We start from the raw sequence: 21,358 nt of genomic DNA, 5'->3' as shown, positions 1-21,358 counted from the left end.
CCACTGCCAGATATAGCTGTGAGGGACGGGGAGCTCAGGTTAATGGGTGGAACAGCACACGGATCTGCAGCAGAGTCCAGACAGTAGCGTCGGTGGCCGTGTCCCCCAGGTTTTTACCACCCAGCCACCCCGACACCCATTGCATCTGTGCCGCTAGGTAATATAGCTCCATATTGGGAACTGCCAGTCCTTCGTCAGTGCAATGCACGGTCGGCCTTTATTCCAGATCAGGTCGCGAAGCAAAGCTTCAAGGTCCCTAAACACCCGGTTGGGGACGTAGGTCGGGATATTTGCAAAGTAATACAATAGTCAGGGTAGGACTATCATTTTTACCAACGCTATCCGGCTGGGAACAGTCAGCGGCAGAGTTTTCCAGAACCCTATTTGTGACCGGATAGATGTAATCACCCGCAACAGGTTCCTCTCTAAGATATCTGGAGGGTTCCGGTAAATGTGGATACCCAGGTATCTGAATCTCGTGGGATACCACTGTAATCTCTCACCACCCAGGCATATCTCGCACTCGGGCGCATCTGGTTCAAAGGAATAGGCCCCCGATTCAGCCCAGTTAACCCTTAATCTCGACATCTCCTCAAAGGTGTGAAAGATCCCAGTAAGGGATGCTGGGACATCTGTTAGATCTTTTACATAGAGGAGATCATCCGCATACAGTGATACTGCGTGAAGGCCATCCGCCATTGGTATGCCCCACTCTGCGCCTCGGGATCTAAGTATTGCGGCCAGTGGTTCCACAGCCTGGGAGAATAGCAGGGGCGATAAGGGGCATCCCTGCCTGGTGCCCCTCTGTAACCGGATGGGGTCAGAGAGCAGTGCTCCCGTACGGCGAATTGTGGGTCTACGATATAAAAGTCCAACCATGGTCTCGTAGTCGTCCCCCAATTCGAACTTGTCCATGGCTGCCCGCAAGAATGGCCATTCTGTAGTGTAGTTCCTATTTTCCCAATAGGCCCTGCGCATTGGAATAACATAAACAGTAGTATCGACGTAGAAGTGCGGATCTTCCAGGCCTCTACTGACTATGCTAAACTTAATTGGGTTTGTTACCAACTAGCTCAGAGGTCACTGGAAACTTTCTTGACTGAATAGGAAGTGATCAGCTTCCCTGGCACAGCCAAGAAAGGATTCAGTTTTCCAACAACCCTGCAACATGACAACTTTGCTCCTCAGATAAGAGTCAATCTCTAGGGTCGTGTGAATCAATAGACAGTTATTTTACTCAGTCAGTGGTTGTGCAGTTTACTTTCACAATATGTAGAGAATAGAGAGACGGGCGTTTTCAATAAAGGGTAACATTTATTGAACAGTCTTTCTTCTCGTACAAGAGAAATTAATTGCCACAATTGCAAGACTTGTTATTATAAAAAGTGCGTACAGTAAGATGAGTATTACGAAATAATACTGTAAAAGCATTGATATGGTTTCTTAGCCATACAATGGTTTAAAATGAATAAAACATATATACATTCATATATACATTAGGCTAAAATACTCAACTGGTGCTTCTAACTACGCCTACTCCAGTGTACCTGACCTAAGCCTACTACTTGGGAGGGGAGTAAGTAAGTAGCTTTAAGTTAAGTTGGTTTTGCCAAGGTTTGCTTCAAGAATTCTCTCTAAGGGTTTAGTCAACACCATACCTCTGGAATAGAATGATGGAGGTCTGGTATCTCCTTCAGGGGGTCGATATCCCAGTCACCCGCAAGGGTAGACTAGAAACGCCGGAGCTGGATTTCTCTGCAGGAGAAAAGACAGCGTCTCTCTCAGCGCGTCGAGGAAGAGGAGGAGGGGCAGCGTCCGCGGGCAGCTTGCATCTGCTGGGCTCTTGCAGGGGACGGCTGTTCAGCTCCTAAGTTCACCACACCATCGTTCGCTAGTTAGCAGCGATAGCAGTAGCGATAGCAGCTATGGTATCATCAGCATAACAGCAGCTTCGTCAGCAGCGATGGCATTGAGGCAGCTAGCGTTTGCTTAAGGCAACGTTGGTAATATTTATACCTGAAAGGTGCCTTGTTAGACGTAAGTTTTTGGACATAAGACGTCAATAAAGATGTCACTAGGAAGTGATTGTCTATCAGTGCTCATTAGAGTTCTATTACTAATCAAAACATAGCAAGCGGGGCTTTCCCAGGTTGCTGAGTTTTTATCTTGTTGAAGAACTCGGAGTGTTAATCTAGGAATCTTAGATAGTAACTTCTGCTATGTCATTGCACTAATTGGCTGCAAAGGAAGTGGCAGAGAAAGCGATTCTGAAATGTGGCTCTGTTCGTGTGAGGCCAGAGACGAGTTTCTGAATATTGCATTTGATCAGTTATGCCAATATAGGGAATAAATGGATTTATAGCCGTATAGGGGCATAAGGTCACAGTATCGATCAGGGTCCTAGATTAGAACGCTACACCCACTCCACAAATTCATGTCCATCAAATTACTAAAACTAGAGTAATAAGATGCATGTGTAACATTGCCCACCCCAAAATACATATATGCATTTGAAATAGGCGTATTTGTAATACGTGAAAATTTAGGTATTGTACGTTTTTGAAGCATAGAAATCATTCAAAAATTATAGCAAAAAGAATTACACATGAAAATATCTCTGAATACAGAAAGGAAGGGCGAGATAATTTCATCACATATAAATGCATTGCAGTAAAATGTGCTAGAGGCTGGTGTAAAGTTATTATGTCGCTAGATGTATTTAGAAATAGAAGTAGAAGCTTCTGTTCTCTATGAATAGTTTTACCTTAAGCAAAGAATTTTTCGTGCCAAAAAAGATGAATATTAAAAAGTGTTCAATTCAAAATAATTATTGCTTGAACGGGGAAAATAGAGTTCCAACGCTTTTAGCAGTTTTTGTTGTTCAAAACTGAAGGCCGAATTCAGAGTTCATGCGAACGCTGTGTGTCGGAATGCTTCTCTAAAGTTATTGTTTCTGTTCGGGTGAGAACATCATATCAGACAGGCTCTCAAAGAATTGGTCTACAAAATCAGGTGACAGTTCGACCAAATTCGATAGTGCTGTAACTTGGCAGGTGTGAGAATGATTGCTGTCATCAAAGGCTGGATCAGCAATGCTCACAGAAGGTTGTACCTGGGTGATGTTGCTTTTGTCACTCGCTCCACTGTTACCACCTAGTCGTAGCACAGGAGTCTCAACGAATGCTATCATCAGGATTGGTAGCCGCTGGGGACAACACAATGTGTGAGCCGTTATCAGACTTAGCAAAGTATCGATATCCATTGGTATTGGTGATGGAAGTGCAAGACAGGTGTCCAACATGCACTCATCTCCGCATAGCATACATCGAAGTACAGGTAAGATGCAGTTTTGCCATATTGGTCTGAATGAAAGGAACCAGGTCATGTTTAGATCTCTCAGCCTGGCCAATCCAAGGACTCTAGTTATTCTGTCCCGGTAGCGGATTGCTAGGATTGTTTCTTCTATTCCCATAGGAGTCATGTCTGAGCTGTGGCTTGCCAAATCGAAGCAGGAGGGTCAAAAATAAAATCCCTGCTACAAGTCCCAAAAATAGGGGTATGCCGCCAAAAACAGAGTGGACAAAATTTGGAACGATTCCCAGAATTGCTTGAAATGGTGTTAGCAGTCCCGTAAAAATCGTCTTAAATATGCCTGGGATGCCTGTGGCACTAGACATGTTAAGGAGTTGGCTCAACATTTCTACGAAATGCACGGGGCAATTTGTTGATAAAAGGTCATGAACCTCCGTAGCTGTCCTTGCAACTAGGAGATCATACGTCTCTTTTGATGACGTGATGGGCACTGTTGTCTGCAAAAGCACCGACTTCATTTTGCTTAAAGTATCAATTCGTATAGAAGAGAAATGCAGACGAGGCAAGATGGGAGTCTCTATGTCTCCAGGCCGCTCGGGAACAATGCTTGCATACAGCATTTGACCATGGAAGTTACGCTTACGAGATACGCTTTTTCTGGCAAAAGGCCACAACATCTGTGATCCGTTCTTAGGTTTGACAAGCTGGTGGCATGAAAGATTGTTAGAATTACCTTCACAGGCTCCGTGTAAATTAATACCCTGGCACAAAAGTGTACCGCTTATTGAACGTTTACAGTTTTCACCACTAAGAAATACATTTTTGTCGCTGTCACTGTAGCATGAATGTGTGTATGGTAATTTCCATGCTGACTTAACATATCCTTTACCCAATCGTTCATACTGGCCAGTAGGTATGTATTCAAGGCACTTTTTAAATCGGAAAGTTGTTATCGGAATAGTGATAATTCCGTGTATTATCCATTCAATGACAGGACTTTCTGACATTGTCAATGGCAATCTCTCAAGTTTTTCGATGCTCAGGATTGTATAGTCTGCTACTTTCTGTGCCAAGCTGATTTGTTTATCAGTAAGGTTAAAAATGGAAAACAATGACGTTGTGTTGATTAAACGCCAAGGCACATAGCCTGAACGAAGATTTTGCAGCGTCCAGAGTAATTGTACAATAGAACGTAATTGCGACTGGCCATGCTGTAACATTAGCAAGTCTCTGTCTATTATATCAAAGGCAGAGGATACAATATTGTCCAACGAATATATTCTGGAGGACAGAGTCATTAACCCATTGTCCACTACAGAAAGTGATTTTTCCAAATTAATACGATCAGTATTTTTTCTGCTGTTTCAATTTGTGTGACTTTCCAAGCCTCCTTGTACGCAGCATAGATGCTGGCCGCTATGAAACGCTTTTGACGCTGTTTGCGTGGTCCCATAATAAAATCGCGCAAATCAGCACCCTCTTTAAGTAAAGACAAGTGTTGCTTAATTTCAGCCAGTGTGGATGATCCTAGCCATTCGAGGCAGAGTTTCCCTACACTGTATGTTGTTACTATCCCTGGATGTTGTCTCTGGGAGTATCTAGGGTCTTGTCTGGTCATTTTTAACCCCTGTGTTTTATTCAGGAATCTATCTTGACAGTTGTTTGTGTCAGTAGGCCAGATTAACCACTTTTTCCAATCAGGATGTGTTCTGTTAAAATGTAAAATTTTAGCTACGTCTATCTCAATATCTGTTGTTGCATTTTCAGGTATTGGCTTTGGAATAGACGGTTTGTTTAGGTCTTTGATCTTAGCTAGGCCAAGACAGGATGTTTGGTGAATTGTGTCATTTAAAAACATCATTCGTTCTGGTATCATGCAGGTTCTGAATAGTGCTTCTAGGCCTTGTACCTGCCAATCTTTCGTACCCCAAATGGTTTTTGTTTCAATGTTATTTTTCCAATAATCAAAACCAAATGTCATCATTTTTTCATAAAATGCTTCTGAATATATCAGTTTAGTGTTTGTCAGCATTGTTTTCAATCCTGTTTTATCTAACAGTTTGTAATAAAACGTTTCTGCATCACTAGTGTTAAACCCTGAGAAGTACTTGAATTTCTCAAAGAATGTTTTAGAACTGCTTTTAGGTGGTGTAGCACAATGTTCCCATTGATTATACTTAAAAACATTTCTAGGTTGTGCAGATTTATGCAAATAATGATCGCCATAATGTGTAAAACAGAACATCTGTTCATAACTAGACGAACCTTGTAAATAATCATGTTCTGTGAATCTAGCTGACTTTACGATATCGGACATCATATTATTAATACTGTCAAAGTCCCAATCATCAGAGAATTTACTAGCTTTTACAAAGTCACTTAAGGAAACCTTTAGTTGATGAGGATACTTCAGGATCTCGACCGGACCATAGATCTCATAGTCAGTTTTCTCCCATACTACCCCACCGGGTATTGGAATGGCTGTGACATTTACTGTTGACAGTTCTCTTTTCTTCACGTGGGATGATCTGTGTGGTTTGAGGACTAAGTTGATGTTCTGACTTGCTGTGTCCATTGTACTATATTTTCCCTCAATGAATTTTCCCAAACAAAGTACCATGATGAGCCAAAGCAGGAGGAAAAATACACCTAGACCGAACCAGAACTCTAACCAAGGGGAAATAAGGTAAATTTCCTTCAGTTGATGAAAGAGTTCCGTTGCTTTTTCTTTAAAAGTTTGTTTATTTCTGGCATCACTTCGGGGTTGCTTTGATCCTCAGAAAAGTTGTCAAAGTCGATGAAATAACCAGAGGCAGTTCTGTCAATTGTTGGAATTGTTCTTTCAATCTGTCTTTCGGTAGCACTTTCTGATGCCACATTATTGTAGACTAAGCCTGGGCGTAGTTCGCGTAGCCGCACTCCGCGGAGCTACGGGAAGATGCACTTGCACTCCGCGAACTACGCATAGCTCCGCGAGCATGCGTGGTAGCTTGCTTGACCCGTTCGCGAGCCATTTTTCGTCTTCGGGATCGCCGTGGAACTCTGGAACCTGCTCGACACCACATCTCCAGACGTCGCCTTCCTCACGGAAACATGGATGAACGCCTCCTCAGCGCCCGACATCGCCGTCGCCATCCCGGACGGATACAAGATCACCCGGAGAGACAGCGTCAACGAGACAGGAGGAGGCATCGCCATCGTCCACAAGAACACCATCCGCATCACGACCAACTCAGACGACACCCTCACAGCCGCTTAACATCTTCACTTCCAGATAAACACCGACCCCAAGACCACACTCAGAGGCACCCTCATCTACAGACCCCAGGACCTCGCACACAATTCAGCGAAGACATCGCAGACTTCATCAGCCCGCACGCCCTCGCCTCCGCTGACTACATCCTCCTAGGGGACCTCAACTTCCACCTGGAGAACAACAACGACAACACCACCACCACCCTGCTGGACAACCTCGGACTCATGCAACTGGTGAACACCCCCACCCACTACGCCGGACACACGCTTGACCCAGTCTTCTCCTCCAGCAAGTACATCTCCTTCAGCCACTCCACCGGACTCCACTGAACAGACCACAGCTGTGTCCACTTCAGCTTCAGAAAGACCACGACTCACCACCACCCGCAACAGGTTCCCCGCAGGAACTGGAACAAGATCACCACCGACCAGCTCACCACTTCACTGAGCCAGAACCCTCCGGCCAGCTCAACGGACCCCAACCAAGCAGCCAACAACCTCACACAGTGGATCACCAATTGCGCTCGCCCAACCAGCCTCGACCACTCGCAGTCCGGCTTCCGCGCCAACCACAGCACGGAGACCGCCCTCATCGCAGCCACTGACGACATCCGAGCCCTGCTCGACAACTGGGAAACAGCGGCCCTCATCCTCCTGGACCTCTCCGCAGCATTCGATACGGTCTGCCACCGCACCCTAGTGCAGCGCCTCAGCAACATCGGAATCCAAGAGAAGGCACTGGAGTGGATCATCTCGTTCCTCACCGGAAGAACCCAGAGAGTCCGCCTCCCCCCGTACAGATCCAAGGCCACCAAAGTCATATGCGGCATACCACAAGGATCATCACTCAGCCCCACCCTCTTCAATGTCTACATGAGCCCCCTCGCAGTTATCGTACGCCAACACAACCTTAACATCATCTCCTACGCCGACGAAACCCAGCTGATCCTCTCCCTCACCAACGACCCAGGAACCGCCAGAACCAACCTACACAAAGGGATGAAAGACGTAGTTGAGTGGATGAGGAACAGCCGTCTGAAACTGAACTCAGACAAGACGGAAGTCCTCATCCTTGGATCATCACCCTCCGCCTGGGACGACTCCTGGTGGCCCCCTGCCCTGGGCAGTGCACCCAAACCAACGGACCACGCACGCAACCTGGGCTTCATCCTGGACTCCTCCCTCTTGATGACCAGACAAGTCAACGCCGTCTCATCATCATGCTTCAACATCCTACGCATGCTCCGAAAGATCTTCCGATGGCTCGCCACCGAAACCAGGAAGACGGTCACACAGGCACTCGTCACCAGCCGACTGGACTACGGAAACACCCTCTATACCGGAACCACAGCCAAACTCCAGAAAAGACTCTAACACATCCAGAACGCCTCCGCACGACTCATCTTGGACATCCCCCTACACAGCCACATCTCCGGACACCTGAGAGACCTTCACTGGCTCCCCGTCAGCAAGAGAATCACGTTCCAACTCCTCACCCACTCACACAAGGCCCTCCACGACCTGGGCCCCAGGTACCTCAACAACCGCCTGACCTTCTACACTCCCACTTGCCAGCTACGATCGACCAGCCACGCCCTCGCCGCCGTGCCACGCATCCGAAGATCCACCATGGGAGGAAGATCCTTCTCCTACCTGGCAGCCAAGACTTGGAACTCCCTCCCCATCCACCTCCGCCTGACCCAAGACCACCTCTGCTTCAGGAAGCAACTCAAGACATGGCTGTTCGAACAGTAGCGGACCCTCCTCCCCCAAGCGCCTTGAGACCCTCTGGGTGAGTAGCGCGCTATACAAATATCCTGATTGATTGATTGATTGATTGCCTGCATGCTCGGGATGTGTAGCTCGCAAAGTTACCCATGAGGTTTGTCCCGCCCGCTCGCGTCCCCTTATTTCCGGTCACTACTAACGTGTTCGCGAGTTATTCTGTGCCAGATTGCAGTTTCTGCATGTTCGGCAACTCGATCTTACCGACAAGCATCCTCGCGCACGCGAAAATGTTATTGAGCGTGCGAGAACTACGCTACGCAGCAGTTTGCGGAGTATTCGACAACTTCGCGTTCTCGGCGGAGCGCGGAGTTGCCGAAACTCCGCAAACTCCGCGAACGGAGCGTAGTTCTTCGTCCAGGGTTATTGTAGACTGGTGTTTCTTGACGAACTGTTTCAATCTGTGTCTCAAGAGGCACGAGTTCCATGGCATTATTGCATAGTCCTTCTCTGTGCACTGCAGGCTGATCGAATGTGATTAGTCTTTCAGTTTGAGCCTCTTGGATTGTTGCAAGTTTGGGTATTCTGTTGTTTCTTGGGAGTCCACTGGGCCTACTGTTGATTATAGGCCACATGCTTGTGGTTTTACCAGGTCGATAGATACAACTCTGTTCTCCTTTTTACCAGCAAGGGGCGGTAGTACTACTGATCTTGTTCCGGTGACTGCCAAGACAGGTACTGCTTTTCTGTAAGAAGGCCCAAATTCCTTCTTCACCGCTATTTTTTCTTTGACTAGATCCCCAATCTTTGGAATCCAGACAGGCCTTGCTGGGGCTGTTGCTTGTGGTTCCTCGTCAGTGGTATCTGGCTGTTGCTTTAACTTTATGTTGCTTACGGATTTTCTTGTTTCATTCAAGTCCTGTAAAACAGCCAAACGATCTTTGATGTCAAAGTCTGTTTTCTTATCTTGTACGACTGATACTTGACTATCTAAGTCCTGAACTCTCATTCTAGTTCCGAACAATAGTTCGTATGGGCTGAAACCTTTTAGAGAATTTCTTGGCAAATTATTAAGACTGATTTGGACACTTATTAGATGTTTGACCCACCCAGCGCCTGAACCTAATACCTTCGCTGTTATAGATCACTTTATGTCTCGGTTTTTTCTTTCTACCACACTATTCCCTTCAGGGTGTGACGGACAAGAATACCGCAACCCAACTCCCATGCTGGCCATGGCCTCCTTATAAGCTCGAGAGCTGAAAGCAGGACCCTGGTCAGACTGGAACATGGCAATTGCGTATGTGCCGATAAAGACTCGCAGATCTTATATAACCGTTCCGGCGTCAGCCGAGCGCTGGAGGCCACATTTTTTAAGTGTGTTTAGCCTTAAGGATGTACAATGGGACACGTTTCTCTTTTTTGATAGCGCGGATAAATTGCCTAATGCTTTCTATTAGGGCTTCTGACACTACACTGGCCGGTTCTCCACTGCGATCTCTGTTGCAGTCTTCACAGTTTTTTGCAAACTCATGAATGCCTTCACTCATTTCCGGCCACCAGTACTCTGATTCTAATTCTCTCAGAGAGTCCCTGATTGTTTGGTGTCTCAGACCCAACCCCATATGTGCTTCCTGTAATAGGAAGCCCCTCCGGTCCTTGTTTGGAATTACCCTATCCCCGACTCCAGGGATTCGAGCAAAAGGAACGGAGTTTGCATCGATTACGTATGCATAATTGAGTGGATAGTTCACGGGTAGTGCTGCACAGTCGCCTTTTACGGTCGTTTTTACTGCCAGCATGGTTTCCCCGTCTATGTATTTTTCTGCACGCTTTTTTGTGGCTACGGAAGCCGGTTTAGTTGCTTCCGTTGTGGCTGTGTTAGCCAATGAATTCCCTGCAACGTGAACGCCATCACGTTGAAGACTCTGTGCGTGTATCGCGTGAGTCTTTTGTAGTTCTTTCTGTAAAAGAGCTACCTGTTTCCAGAGCAATTTATGCTTTATTGTGGCAAGAGAAAGCATACCTTATGCACACACTTGACAGGTAAAAAATGGATACGATGTCCAAACGTAGGTATTCAATATAAAACAGAGAAACAACAATAATATGCAAATTGTTAAGAATAGGTAAGTAGGTATCAATAAAGAAGTCTTGGTCTCCTTGTTTTATTCAAACACAGCATGTGGACAACCAGCCGACACGTGTTTCATCGCGTCTCGCGAATCTTCAGGGCTCCAATGGTTGTGTTTGGACTTTACGGTCGCTCTTCCGGTGATATTTCCGACCCCGAAGGGCCCAAGACCATCCAATATTTATTGAGAAGTAAAGTACAATCGCTTGCAAGCGAAATGCGAGGTTCGCACTTCGAACACGGAGACCCGGGAGAAGAGGAAAAGAAACAAGACGCCCATAAGACACCAAGTCCGGACGAGGCTACGGAACATTCCTTTTGATCGAAACATATCAGAATCACAGATACAAAGTGACTGACATCAATATCCTTCCCCCGGGCGACCCAAAACAAGCGCATTTCGCTTGCAAGCGATTGTACTTTACTTCTCAATAAATATTGGATGGTCTTGGGCCCTTCCGGGTCGGAAATATCACCGGAAGAGCGACCGTAAAGTCCAAACACAACGATTGGAGCCCTGAAGATTCGCGAGACGCGATGAAACACGTGTCGGCTGGTTGTCCACATGCTGTGTTTGAATAAAACAAGGAGACCAAGACTTCTTTATTGATACCTACTTACCTATTCTTAACAATTTGCATATTATTGTTGTTTCTCTGTTTTATATTGAATACCTACGTTTGGACATCGTATCCATTTTTTACCTGTCAAGTGTGTGCATAAGGTATGCTTTCTCTTGTCACTTTGGAGTAGTATAGCTTGCTTGCTTCTCCGTTGAGTGGTTATATGGTTGTCCACTCACCCAGTTGCACCACACTCCACTTAGTCCTACAGTGCTACCATACTGGCAGTGCGCCCATTCTCTGACATCCTAAAAACCATCCCTTCTTCTAAATGCTTTATTGTGGCACCTGTGTCATCTTTGTAATCGTTTTCAATCCAGCTCTGCAGTTTATTATTGTAAGAGTTGACGCATAAATGAGAATCGCACACAATTAGTGTCGGGAATTCACGTTCTGCATTTTCAAGCGCCATCTTTAAAGATCTGATTTCCGCTCTCTGAGCCGAACAGTTTCTTACTGATTCAGTTTTTGTTACTTTCTGTCTGAATTTACCGCACAGCCAACGACCTTTAACAATCGCACACGCTGCATCGTAGGATTTGCTCTCTACGTTGAAATGCTGTACAAATCTATCTGTATAGATTATACAGGCGTACTGTGGGAGAGGCAGAAGTTCGATTGGCAGAGGATATTCTTCTTCATATTCTAAATCATTCAGTTCTTCGAATTGCGGGGCGAAATAGTATTTCACATCTTCCGCTCCTAGAGAATCTACACACTGTATCCATTTCGGCTCCATTGACACTGTAGGCAGGTTTACTGGGCTGAATAGCGCCTCGAAGGCGGATTCCGCTGTGAGGATATTAATCCTTTTACCATATGTTAGTTCTCGTTCATTTGCTAATGCAATTTGCACTGCTTTCACAGTATTTTCTGTGTGACTGAATGTTTTTTCTGCTTGTGTGTACAAGTGAGATTTAATTGAAATTGGTACCTTTTCTCCCTCATTAGAGGTTAGGTACGTGAATCCGCATCTTCCTGGGATGAATCGGATTACAAGATCGCGTGTGTTGTCTCATGTATCTAATTTTGTTTTTGCTAACATGTCTGTTTGCAGTGATCTCAATATTTTTGTGTGTTTTTGAGTCCAATTGATTTGTTTAAAATCAAGTTTAATTAGTTCGTAGAGAGGTTTAACCCTCTCTGCGTAATTTAGAATGTATGTTCTTCCGAAATTCAGAAAACCTAGTATGGATTGTAAATTCTTCCGCGTTTTTGGAGCTTGGAGTACAGCGCACTTCTCTAAGAAGTTGTCCACTAGGCTTTTCCCTTCACTTGATAATTCGTATCCTAAGAATAGTACTGTCAGATGGGCAATTCGAGACTTTTTAAAGTTGAATTTGTAACCCTCTGCTGAGAACCCAAGTATAATGGTGTTCACTCTTTTCAAGTGAGTATCCAAGTCGTCATCTGTGAGATAGATATCATCTACGTAAGATAAAGCCTCATCATCATATATTTGTAGTAACTCTGTTACTCTAGCTGAGAATAGTCCTGGGCTGTTCTTGAACCCCTGTGGGAGCCTACAGAAATTTTTCTGAGACCCCATTGCGGAGAAAGCGGTCAAATACCTGCTTTCTGGTGAAATGTTTTGACAAAAGAAACCATTCGATATGTCTAATGTCGTTTTATATTTTTTCCTAACTATGTTGTTCATTAGTGCAGCACTATGCGAATTTTGTACTGCAAATGTCTTGCAACATGCATTAAGGGGTCTGTAGTCCAAAACTAGACGATATGAATTGTCTGGCTTGGAGACAGGAAACAAAGGATTGTTCATTTGAGAGGTGCAAGTTTCAATCACCCCCTGGTATTCAAGTTGATCTAAGATCTCCCTGACTTGTTTTTTAGCTTCTTGCTTAATGGGATACTGCCGTTGGGCAGTTGGTTCACTTTTTAACTGGATTATGTGAGGAGGTGAGTAATCATTCCATCCTACATGATTTTTATATAATGCCTGTGCCTGGGCTTCTGCCCATTTCCTTGCATAAGTATATTTTTTGTGAATCGGAATGTGATTCGAGAAGGCAGGCATAATCATTTCTTCGCCATGAGGGCACTCCCTGACAAACTCTGGGGGCCAATCTTTTTCAGCTAACAGAATGTCATAGCCTTTTGAGAGTTTATCCCAAAATAGACTCTTTATTTTCCTAGTCTTATCACCCTCTATACGCAATGTTATTTCATATATCTTATGGGGCTCGCTAAGTCTGGTGTCGGCAGTTTCAACCTGAATGTATTTATTCGTGTCCACTGTCTCCAGATGACTCATCAAGATCTTGCGGGCTATACTGATTTCTGCTGCACTGTCCAAAATTGTCTGTGCCCACTTCCCGTTTTTCAACTGTGTCCTCAGTATTCTCAGCATGGTTGATTACTCTAATACTGGCTACCTTCTTTTTTGGAAATTGAGATTTTTTACTCTGAGCAGGTTCCTTGTCTTTGGACTTGGTGTGCTCTCCTGGGTCTGACCGTCCTCTTCTTTCCGATTTCTGCGAAAAAGATCGAGAGGGACGTTTATCAATACTTTGATATCTATCAGGTTTTTTCAAATTATCCCTATTTCTAAGGTTGTATTTTTTCTCAGAGGGCTCCCTCTGGGGAGACTGGTGTTCTCGAGTCGGAGTTCTTTCCCTTCGTCGAGGAGACCTTCGTCTGGACTGGAAAACTTTTTCCTTGGGAGTGGATTGTTTATTTCCATCCCAGCTCTTTTTAGGAGTGTTTGAATTATTTTTAATAAATCATTTTTCAGGATTTTCAAGCAGTTGGGGCTTTACTGGCTTCCTACCCAAGCTGTCTCTACCTAATTCTTCATAGCATTTCTCTATGATTCTGGCAAGCTCAATTGGCTGATCTGTTATATCTGTTTCCCTCAACTTCTGGTGGATCGCCACAGATGCTGCTTCTCCCTTTATATTGGCTAATAATATAGCCGAGACCTGCTTGAAGTCTTTCAGTAATTTCATACCAAGAGTTAAAGCAGGTTCTGGACCGTATTCATTTTGAATCTGTTTTAGCACATCTGGTATTACCACCATAGACGGAACACCATGTGTTTTTGTATAAATGGAAGCAAAGACTGTACCCCAAGTGTCATAGTCCTCCACGTGTGGTGCGATTCCCATAGGAAGGCAGATGGTCAAGATTCTGTGTTTCTCAATAAGGGTAGGATCCGGAAATACTGCCTCTATTTGAGTGATTTTTTGCGCTAACCAGAACGGAATTTGTTCCCATTTTATGGGTGTTTTACCAAGACATGACTGTATGTTCTGTGGTGTGATTTTATTAGTGTTCCCCTGATGAGGGGTCAGCTGTGGTACATTAACAGCTGGTTGGACTGTTGCAGTCCGCATTACATATTGGAATAATTGCCTATGTATTTTTATAAGTGTTTTTAGCTGTACTAACAGCTCTTCTTTTGACATTTTTGCAATGTCCGGATGTGGTGTGTAGCTGGCTAGAACCGGCCACGTTGCTCCTGGTCTACCTAGTGGACCGAGCCTGGTAATATGATCATTATGTTTTAGGGCGCCTTTAAACCAAAGTAAATGTTCTTGGTATTTTAATGGGATTTCAGTCTCCTCGAAAGGAGCGTACTCTTCCGGTGGTTCCTCTACTGTATAGTAGTGGAACTCTTATCCATGAATAGAATACCTCTGTCTGCCGATATTCGTGTGCCTCTATCATGAAGACGACTGTGCCACCTTGTGTGGTCAGTCCATTTTCTATAAGTTTTAACGTTATAGATTTTCTTAAATGTGCCGGGATGATTATTGCACCCGGTTCAGTAGTAGTGTCGGGACCCTGCTGAGTCGCATTTACTGCGGCCCCAGTGGTTCCGTTTTCTAAGTCTGACATTTTATTGTCAGAAACGTTTTTGCAGAGCAGGTCTCCAAGGAGACAAAGATTAGGTGCACAATATTTTGGAACACTGTATCCTTCAACGTTCAATAAACCAGAGCTTTACATAGGTGTTGGAACTGGGGTCACCAGTCCCCTAGGGTAGCATGGCACGAGCGGGTAGGCATCCGAAAGCATATGTGTTAAGCAACCATGCAGCACACGCAACCACTGAGTCAGAAACCTGGGCACGCAATTAGTGACACCACTCCAGTGAGTTTGTGTAAAAACTCAAGTTAACTTTATTAAGATAGATAATCAAGTAGATGGAGCAGGATCAGGGTATTAGGAATTCATCATAAAATTAGCTTATCCGCTTTCCACTAAAATACATGTGTGAGAACACTTGGCAATAAATACTGGATGAATAAATAATAAATATTAGATGTTCCATAAATATTAAATATTGATTAAATACATTTTTAGAATAACACAGGCCTGACCTACGCCTTGCTCCTGGTCAGCACCTGCATCAAATACATTAAGGAGTTATAACAGAAAGCATTTCAATAAATAACAGTAGGTTTCCACTTTCCTTAAATATGAAACATCACATCAGTGGAAACCTTAGCTGTGCATAACTCTTCTCCCATATTAGGAGTAAAACATCTCATAAATAAATAAATGAGGTATCATAACTGACTATTGGTCAAAGGTATCATTCTCCTTACGCAGGGGAAAGACTTCCTGAAGAAGTCAATGTAAAACATTTCATTTAACCAGCATTACCCATTTCATCAGGGAAGAATAAACCTTTCTTTTAACTAGGGTAAATTATCACAACACCTGAGGCTGGTATAGCAGTGCGCTATCCCTATTAATCCGGAATAAACCTCGCCTCAAATGGGAGTAACCATCTCCTTATATACCTAGAGGTCTTTGGGAACCATTGCATTAGGCAGGAGTATGCATGTCATGAGAGTAAAGGCAGAACATTTCATTAGTCATAAGCAAACCAGACAGTTAATTACCAGTTGCACTTGGGAGGAATAACCATTCCATTACCTAGAGCTTTACGCAAAGCGTATTTGATTGAACCTTACATTGGGCATTCACTAAGGCATTTAGCTAGAAATAAACAGTTCTCTAGGCAGAAGTTAGGACATTTCTAAAGGCATTGCCCTAGGCAGGAGTGAACATTTAATTAGCCAGTACCCAGTATTTCAATAGGCCCCAAGTATTTCCTTAGCACCCTATAAGCCCTGCATCAGGCTTCAACTAGGCATTACCTCACTTCCAACCTGGCATTAGGCAAACTACACATCGGCTGGTGCATAAATGAGCAGTAAATTGCTCCTATTAATCAGGGAACATTCCCATAAGGCAAGGGAAAAACATCCATCAACAATGCAGCCCAATTTAATAATTATCTCACTGCAGGAGTACAAGGTTCCTACTGCAGAGGACCCACAGTGACCTTCGTGGGCCCAGTCCCCATGCCTGAAGGGCTTCTGTAATTAATTAGGGCCAACAGGACCCAGTCACCAGTTCTCTGCAATTAATGAGGGCCAACGGGGCCCAGTGACATCTACCCCCGGGGAGGGGCGAACACGGGGCCTTACCCGGCCTTCCGCCCTCCTCCCCTGGGGGATTACCTTTTTCTTCGGCCCTCCGGGGCCCTTGCGCCGGTTCTGGAGCCTCACACGACCGGGCGCGGTGCAGGGAGCAGCTACAGAGCACCAGCGCCGGTCGCGAGGCAGTTCCAAGACGTTGTGGGGCAAATCGGAGGGGGCTCTGGTGCACGTCGGCCAATCAGTGCGCGGCGGGGCCGGGACTTGATGTGTCCCCGTCACGTGATACGGGGATTCCTGCCTCAGGGCCTAACGCGACCTTACTGGTATGCGCGGAGGCCTCCTCAGGCGTACAATACGGCGGCCCTCTCCTGGTACACGGGGGCCGCCGAGGGGGGGTCACGAAGACGGCGCTGGTTCCGCTGGGATCCCTCACTCTCCGGCCGGGCCGCGGCGGTGACAGCGGCCCCAGGTCACGCTGAGACACAGCGCCTTTTCTCCCTCACGCCTCCGGTTGCTGAGGCGGCCCTCTCCTGGCACTGGGGGCCGCCTGGGGGCAAAGCACGGCGTTTCACTAGGCGCTACAGGTAGGCGCTTGGCGAGGTTGCAGTCAGTGGCGCTCTTCCACTACTTCCGGTCGCTTCACCGGCACAGCGACATAAGAGCGCTTTTCAGGGGTCAGCAGTTCACAGGACAACAATCCAGGCAGATATAGCGCTTCAGGATTCTAGCGCTTCAGGATTCTAGTGCTTCAGGATTCTAGCGCTTCAGGATTCTAGCGCTTCAGGATTCTGGCGCTTCAGGATTCTAGCGCTTCAGGATTCTAGCGCTTCAGGATTCTGGCGCTTCAGGATTCTAGCGCTTCAGGATTCTAGCGCTTCAGGATTCTAGCGCTTCAGGATTCTAGCGCTTCAGGATTCTAGCGCTTCAGGATTCTGGCGCTTCAAGAATCACAGCGCACTCTGGCAATATCAGCAGGCTCAGTGCTTCTCACAGGGACACAGTAGATAAGCGCTTGGAGGGCAATGTAGCGCTTAGGCAGTTTCTAGGAGGCTAGCGCTTCAGCAGTAGCTGTCTTCAAACAAGGGCAGTTCACAGGTCAAGCCACACAGCAGTGGCAGGTTAGCGCAGGAACCCCAGGTGGCGTCAGGGGGGCACAGGGAGCGACACAGCGCCAATACCTGGGTGGTTCCTCAAAAGTCCTGTGGTGATTTAGTTTTTCTTCTTGGCGTGATGTTTCTTGCGCCCTTAGTTTCTTGGTTACTGGTTCCTTAATTTCTTCTTGGCGCAGCTGTTTCTCGCGCCCTTGTAAATAGCAGTTGGGTTCTTGTTTCCTTGAAGGGGGTTAAGTTGGTGGCTGGTGTTGGTTCTCCTCAGCCAATCCCCTCAAGTGGTCCCTGGGGGTTCCCTTCCGCTGGGCTAGGTCAGGGGGGATTTACAGGTGTGCTCAATACTTGAAAGGCAGCACTCAAAGTACTGTCACTTCCAGCATCATAGTCCCTGACTAGGCCCCTCTGCCTAAACTCCTGCGTAGGTTCCTCCCCCAGGTCCTCCCCTCAGCTTCTCTCCTTCTTCTCCTCAGGAAAGTTCCCTCCCTTTCCTTTTATACTCCCAGTTGACAGTTGGTAGTGGCAGTTGGTGTCACCTCACCTGTTCCAGAAGGTTCCAGGAGGTTCTAGTAGGTTCCACCATTCTACCTGTGGACAGGCTGGCAGGCTAAGATGGATAAATTGCCTGAGGGTTCCAGCCTGCCCCTGGCTACTAGAATGCGCCCTCTAAACCACGCTGCTGCAGCAGAGGTCTGTGGCGGCCATGTTAGGTGTAGAAGGTACCTGCATTTTAACACTAGTTTTAAACTAAACAGGGCATTCTCCACCACCCAAAGCCTATACAGTGTTGTTTCAAAAGGGGCATCCTAAATTAACAGGGGATAAAAAGCGAAAAATTTCTGGGGAAAGGGCCAAGTCTCACACATCTCCCCCCCAGCCAAAAGCCAGGGTAGACTGGTCATTCCCTTGACGGGCTTCCCTGCTTGGGGCGGAAAAAGGTGGACGCAGGCCCAATACCACCATGACATCCTCGCTAATCCAACCACCCCACTGGTGTTCCTAGTGGGATGCGGCCAGGACAGACCTCCAATCCAGATGTCTCTGGCCCTTACTCTCCCTCAGAGTGGGGGGCAGTCGCCCCAGGCCCGTGGTACCTTTTTCCACTCTCCTCCTCAACCTAGGGTCTAAACCCTTAAGTTGACCTGGTGACAGGGGCGAGACCTCCCTCTCCCTGCACCCCCCTCCCAGGGTTCCGCACCCTCCCACCTGGAGTAGTGCCCCTGAGAGTCACAACCGGAGGACTCTGAATACAGAGATTTCTCCCGCCAGGTCAGGCAACCCCTGAACCTGGCCACCCAACCCAGGATCTTAACCCCGTGGCTGGACCGGTGCCAGAGGAGAGTCCATCCTCCCTCTGCACCCCCTCCCAGAGTTCCGCACACCCCCCTACCCGGAGAGGTACCCCTGGGAGTCACAACCGGAGGACTCTGAATACAGAGATTCCTCCCGCCAGGTCAGGCAACCCCTGAACCTGGCCACCCAACCCAGGATCTTAACCCCGTGGCTGGACCGGTGCCAGAGGAGAGTCCATCCTCCCTCTGCACCCCCTCCCAGAGTTCCGCACACCCCCCTACCCGGAGAGGTACCCCTGGGAGTCACAACCGGAGGAACTCTGAATACAGAGATTCCTCCCGCCAGGTCAGGCAACCCCTGAACCTGGCCACCCAACCCAGGATCTTAACCCCGTGGCTGGACCGGTGCCAGAGGAGAGTCCATCCTCCCTCTGCACCCCCTCCCAGAGTTCCGCACACCCCCCTACCCGGAGAGGTACCCCTGGGAGTCACAACCGGAGGAACTCTGAATACAGAGATTCCTCCCGCCAGGTCAGGCAACCCCTGAACCTGGCCACCCAACCCAGGATCTTAACCCCGTGGCTGGACCGGTGCCAGAGGAGAGTCCATCCTCCCTCTGCACCCCCTCCCAGAGTTCCGCACACCCCCCTACCCGGAGAGGTACCCCTGGGAGTCACAACCGGAGGAACTCTGAATACAGAGATTCCTCCCGCCAGGTCAGGCAACCCCTGAACCTGGCCACCCAACCCAGGATCTTAACCCCGTGGCTGGACCGGTGCCAGAGGAGAGTCCATCCTCCCTCTGCACCCCCTTTCAGGGTTCCGCACCCTCCTCCCCGGATAGGTACCCCTGGAAGTCACAACCGGAGGAACTCTGAATACAGAGATTCCTCCCGCCAGGTCAGGCAACCCCTGAACCTGAAACCCCAGTCCAGGTTCTACACTCTGTGACTGGTCCAAACCCCGAACCTCGGGTACGCTGCCACCATGGAAGTACCTGGCACACATGATTTCAAGGTCTTCAGCTCTGTCTCTGTTAGCTGAAGCCTGTGCACCAGCTTCCTCTCATCCATTGCAAGGCTCTCACTCTCCCTCTCATGCTCTAACCTCTCTGACGACACACACCCCCTTCCAAGGTTCTCTGGTGTGCCCGCCTCCCTGGGTGTGACCTGCCCCTCCTGTCCCCATCCCCTCTCCCCTCTGGGTGGGCTCCTACCCGTGCCCCAAAAGTGGTACGGAGTTCCTTCTTCCCTCCGCCCAACAGGCACCCCCATCCCCTGACAACACTCCAGTACGCCAGGTGGGGACTCAGATAATTCAGGAAAAAGGTTCTAGGATGTGGCGACAGAATGGGGTCCCACAGGCCCTGATACACTCACAGGCTAGACAATGGAGGGGTCAATTACTTTGGCTTACACACAATAATTGTGCAGCCCAATTGCTGTGCACCCTGTCCCAATGGAGGGTGCTGCATGGTCACAAGTCCTGGATCCCACCGCTGCCACCAATATGTTGGAACTGGGGTCACCAGTCCCCTAGGGTAGCATGGCACGAGCGGGTAGGCATCCGAAAGCATATGTGTTAAGCAACCATGCAGCACACGCAACCACTGAGTCAGAAACCTGGGCACGCAATTAGTGACACCACTCCAGTGAGTTTGTGTAAAAACTCAAGTTAACTTTATTAAGATAGATAATCAAGTAGATGGAGCAGGATCAGGGTATTAGGAATTCATCATAAAATTAGCTTATCCGCTTTCCACTAAAATACATGTGTGAGAACACTTGGCAATAAATACTGGATGAATAAATAATAAATATTAGATGTTCCATAAATATTAAATATTGATTAAATACATTTTTAGAATAACACAGGCCTGACCTACGCCTTGCTCCTGGTCAGCACCTGCATCAAATACATTAAGGAGTTATAACAGAAAGCATTTCAATAAATAACAGTAGGTTTCCACTTTCCTTAAATATGAAACATCACATCAGTGGAAACCTTAGCTGTGCATAACTCTTCTCCCATATTAGGAGTAAAACATCTCATAAATAAATAAATGAGGTATCATAACTGACTATTGGTCAAAGGTATCATTCTCCTTACGCAGGGGAAAGACTTCCTGAAGAAGTCAATGTAAAACATTTCATTTAACCAGCATTACCCATTTCATCAGGGAAGAATAAACCTTTCTTTTAACTAGGGTAAATTATCACAACACCTGAGGCTGGTATAGCAGTGCGCTATCCCTATTAATCCGGAATAAACCTCGCCTCAAATGGGAGTAACCATCTCCTTATATACCTAGAGGTCTTTGGGAACCATTGCATTAGGCAGGAGTATGCATGTCATGAGAGTAAAGGCAGAACATTTCATTAGTCATAAGCAAACCAGACAGTTAATTACCAGTTGCACTTGGGAGGAATAACCATTCCATTACCTAGAGCTTTACGCAAAGCGTATTTGATTGAACCTTACATTGGGCATTCACTAAG

Source organism: Lissotriton vulgaris, chromosome 3_2 (genome assembly GCF_964263255.1).
Source record: "Lissotriton vulgaris chromosome 3_2, aLisVul1.2, whole genome shotgun sequence".
In the NCBI taxonomy this organism is placed as follows: Eukaryota; Metazoa; Chordata; class Amphibia; order Caudata; family Salamandridae; genus Lissotriton; species Lissotriton vulgaris.
The sequence above is the reverse complement of the archived record's forward strand: the minus strand, read 5'-3'. Positions refer to the sequence as shown.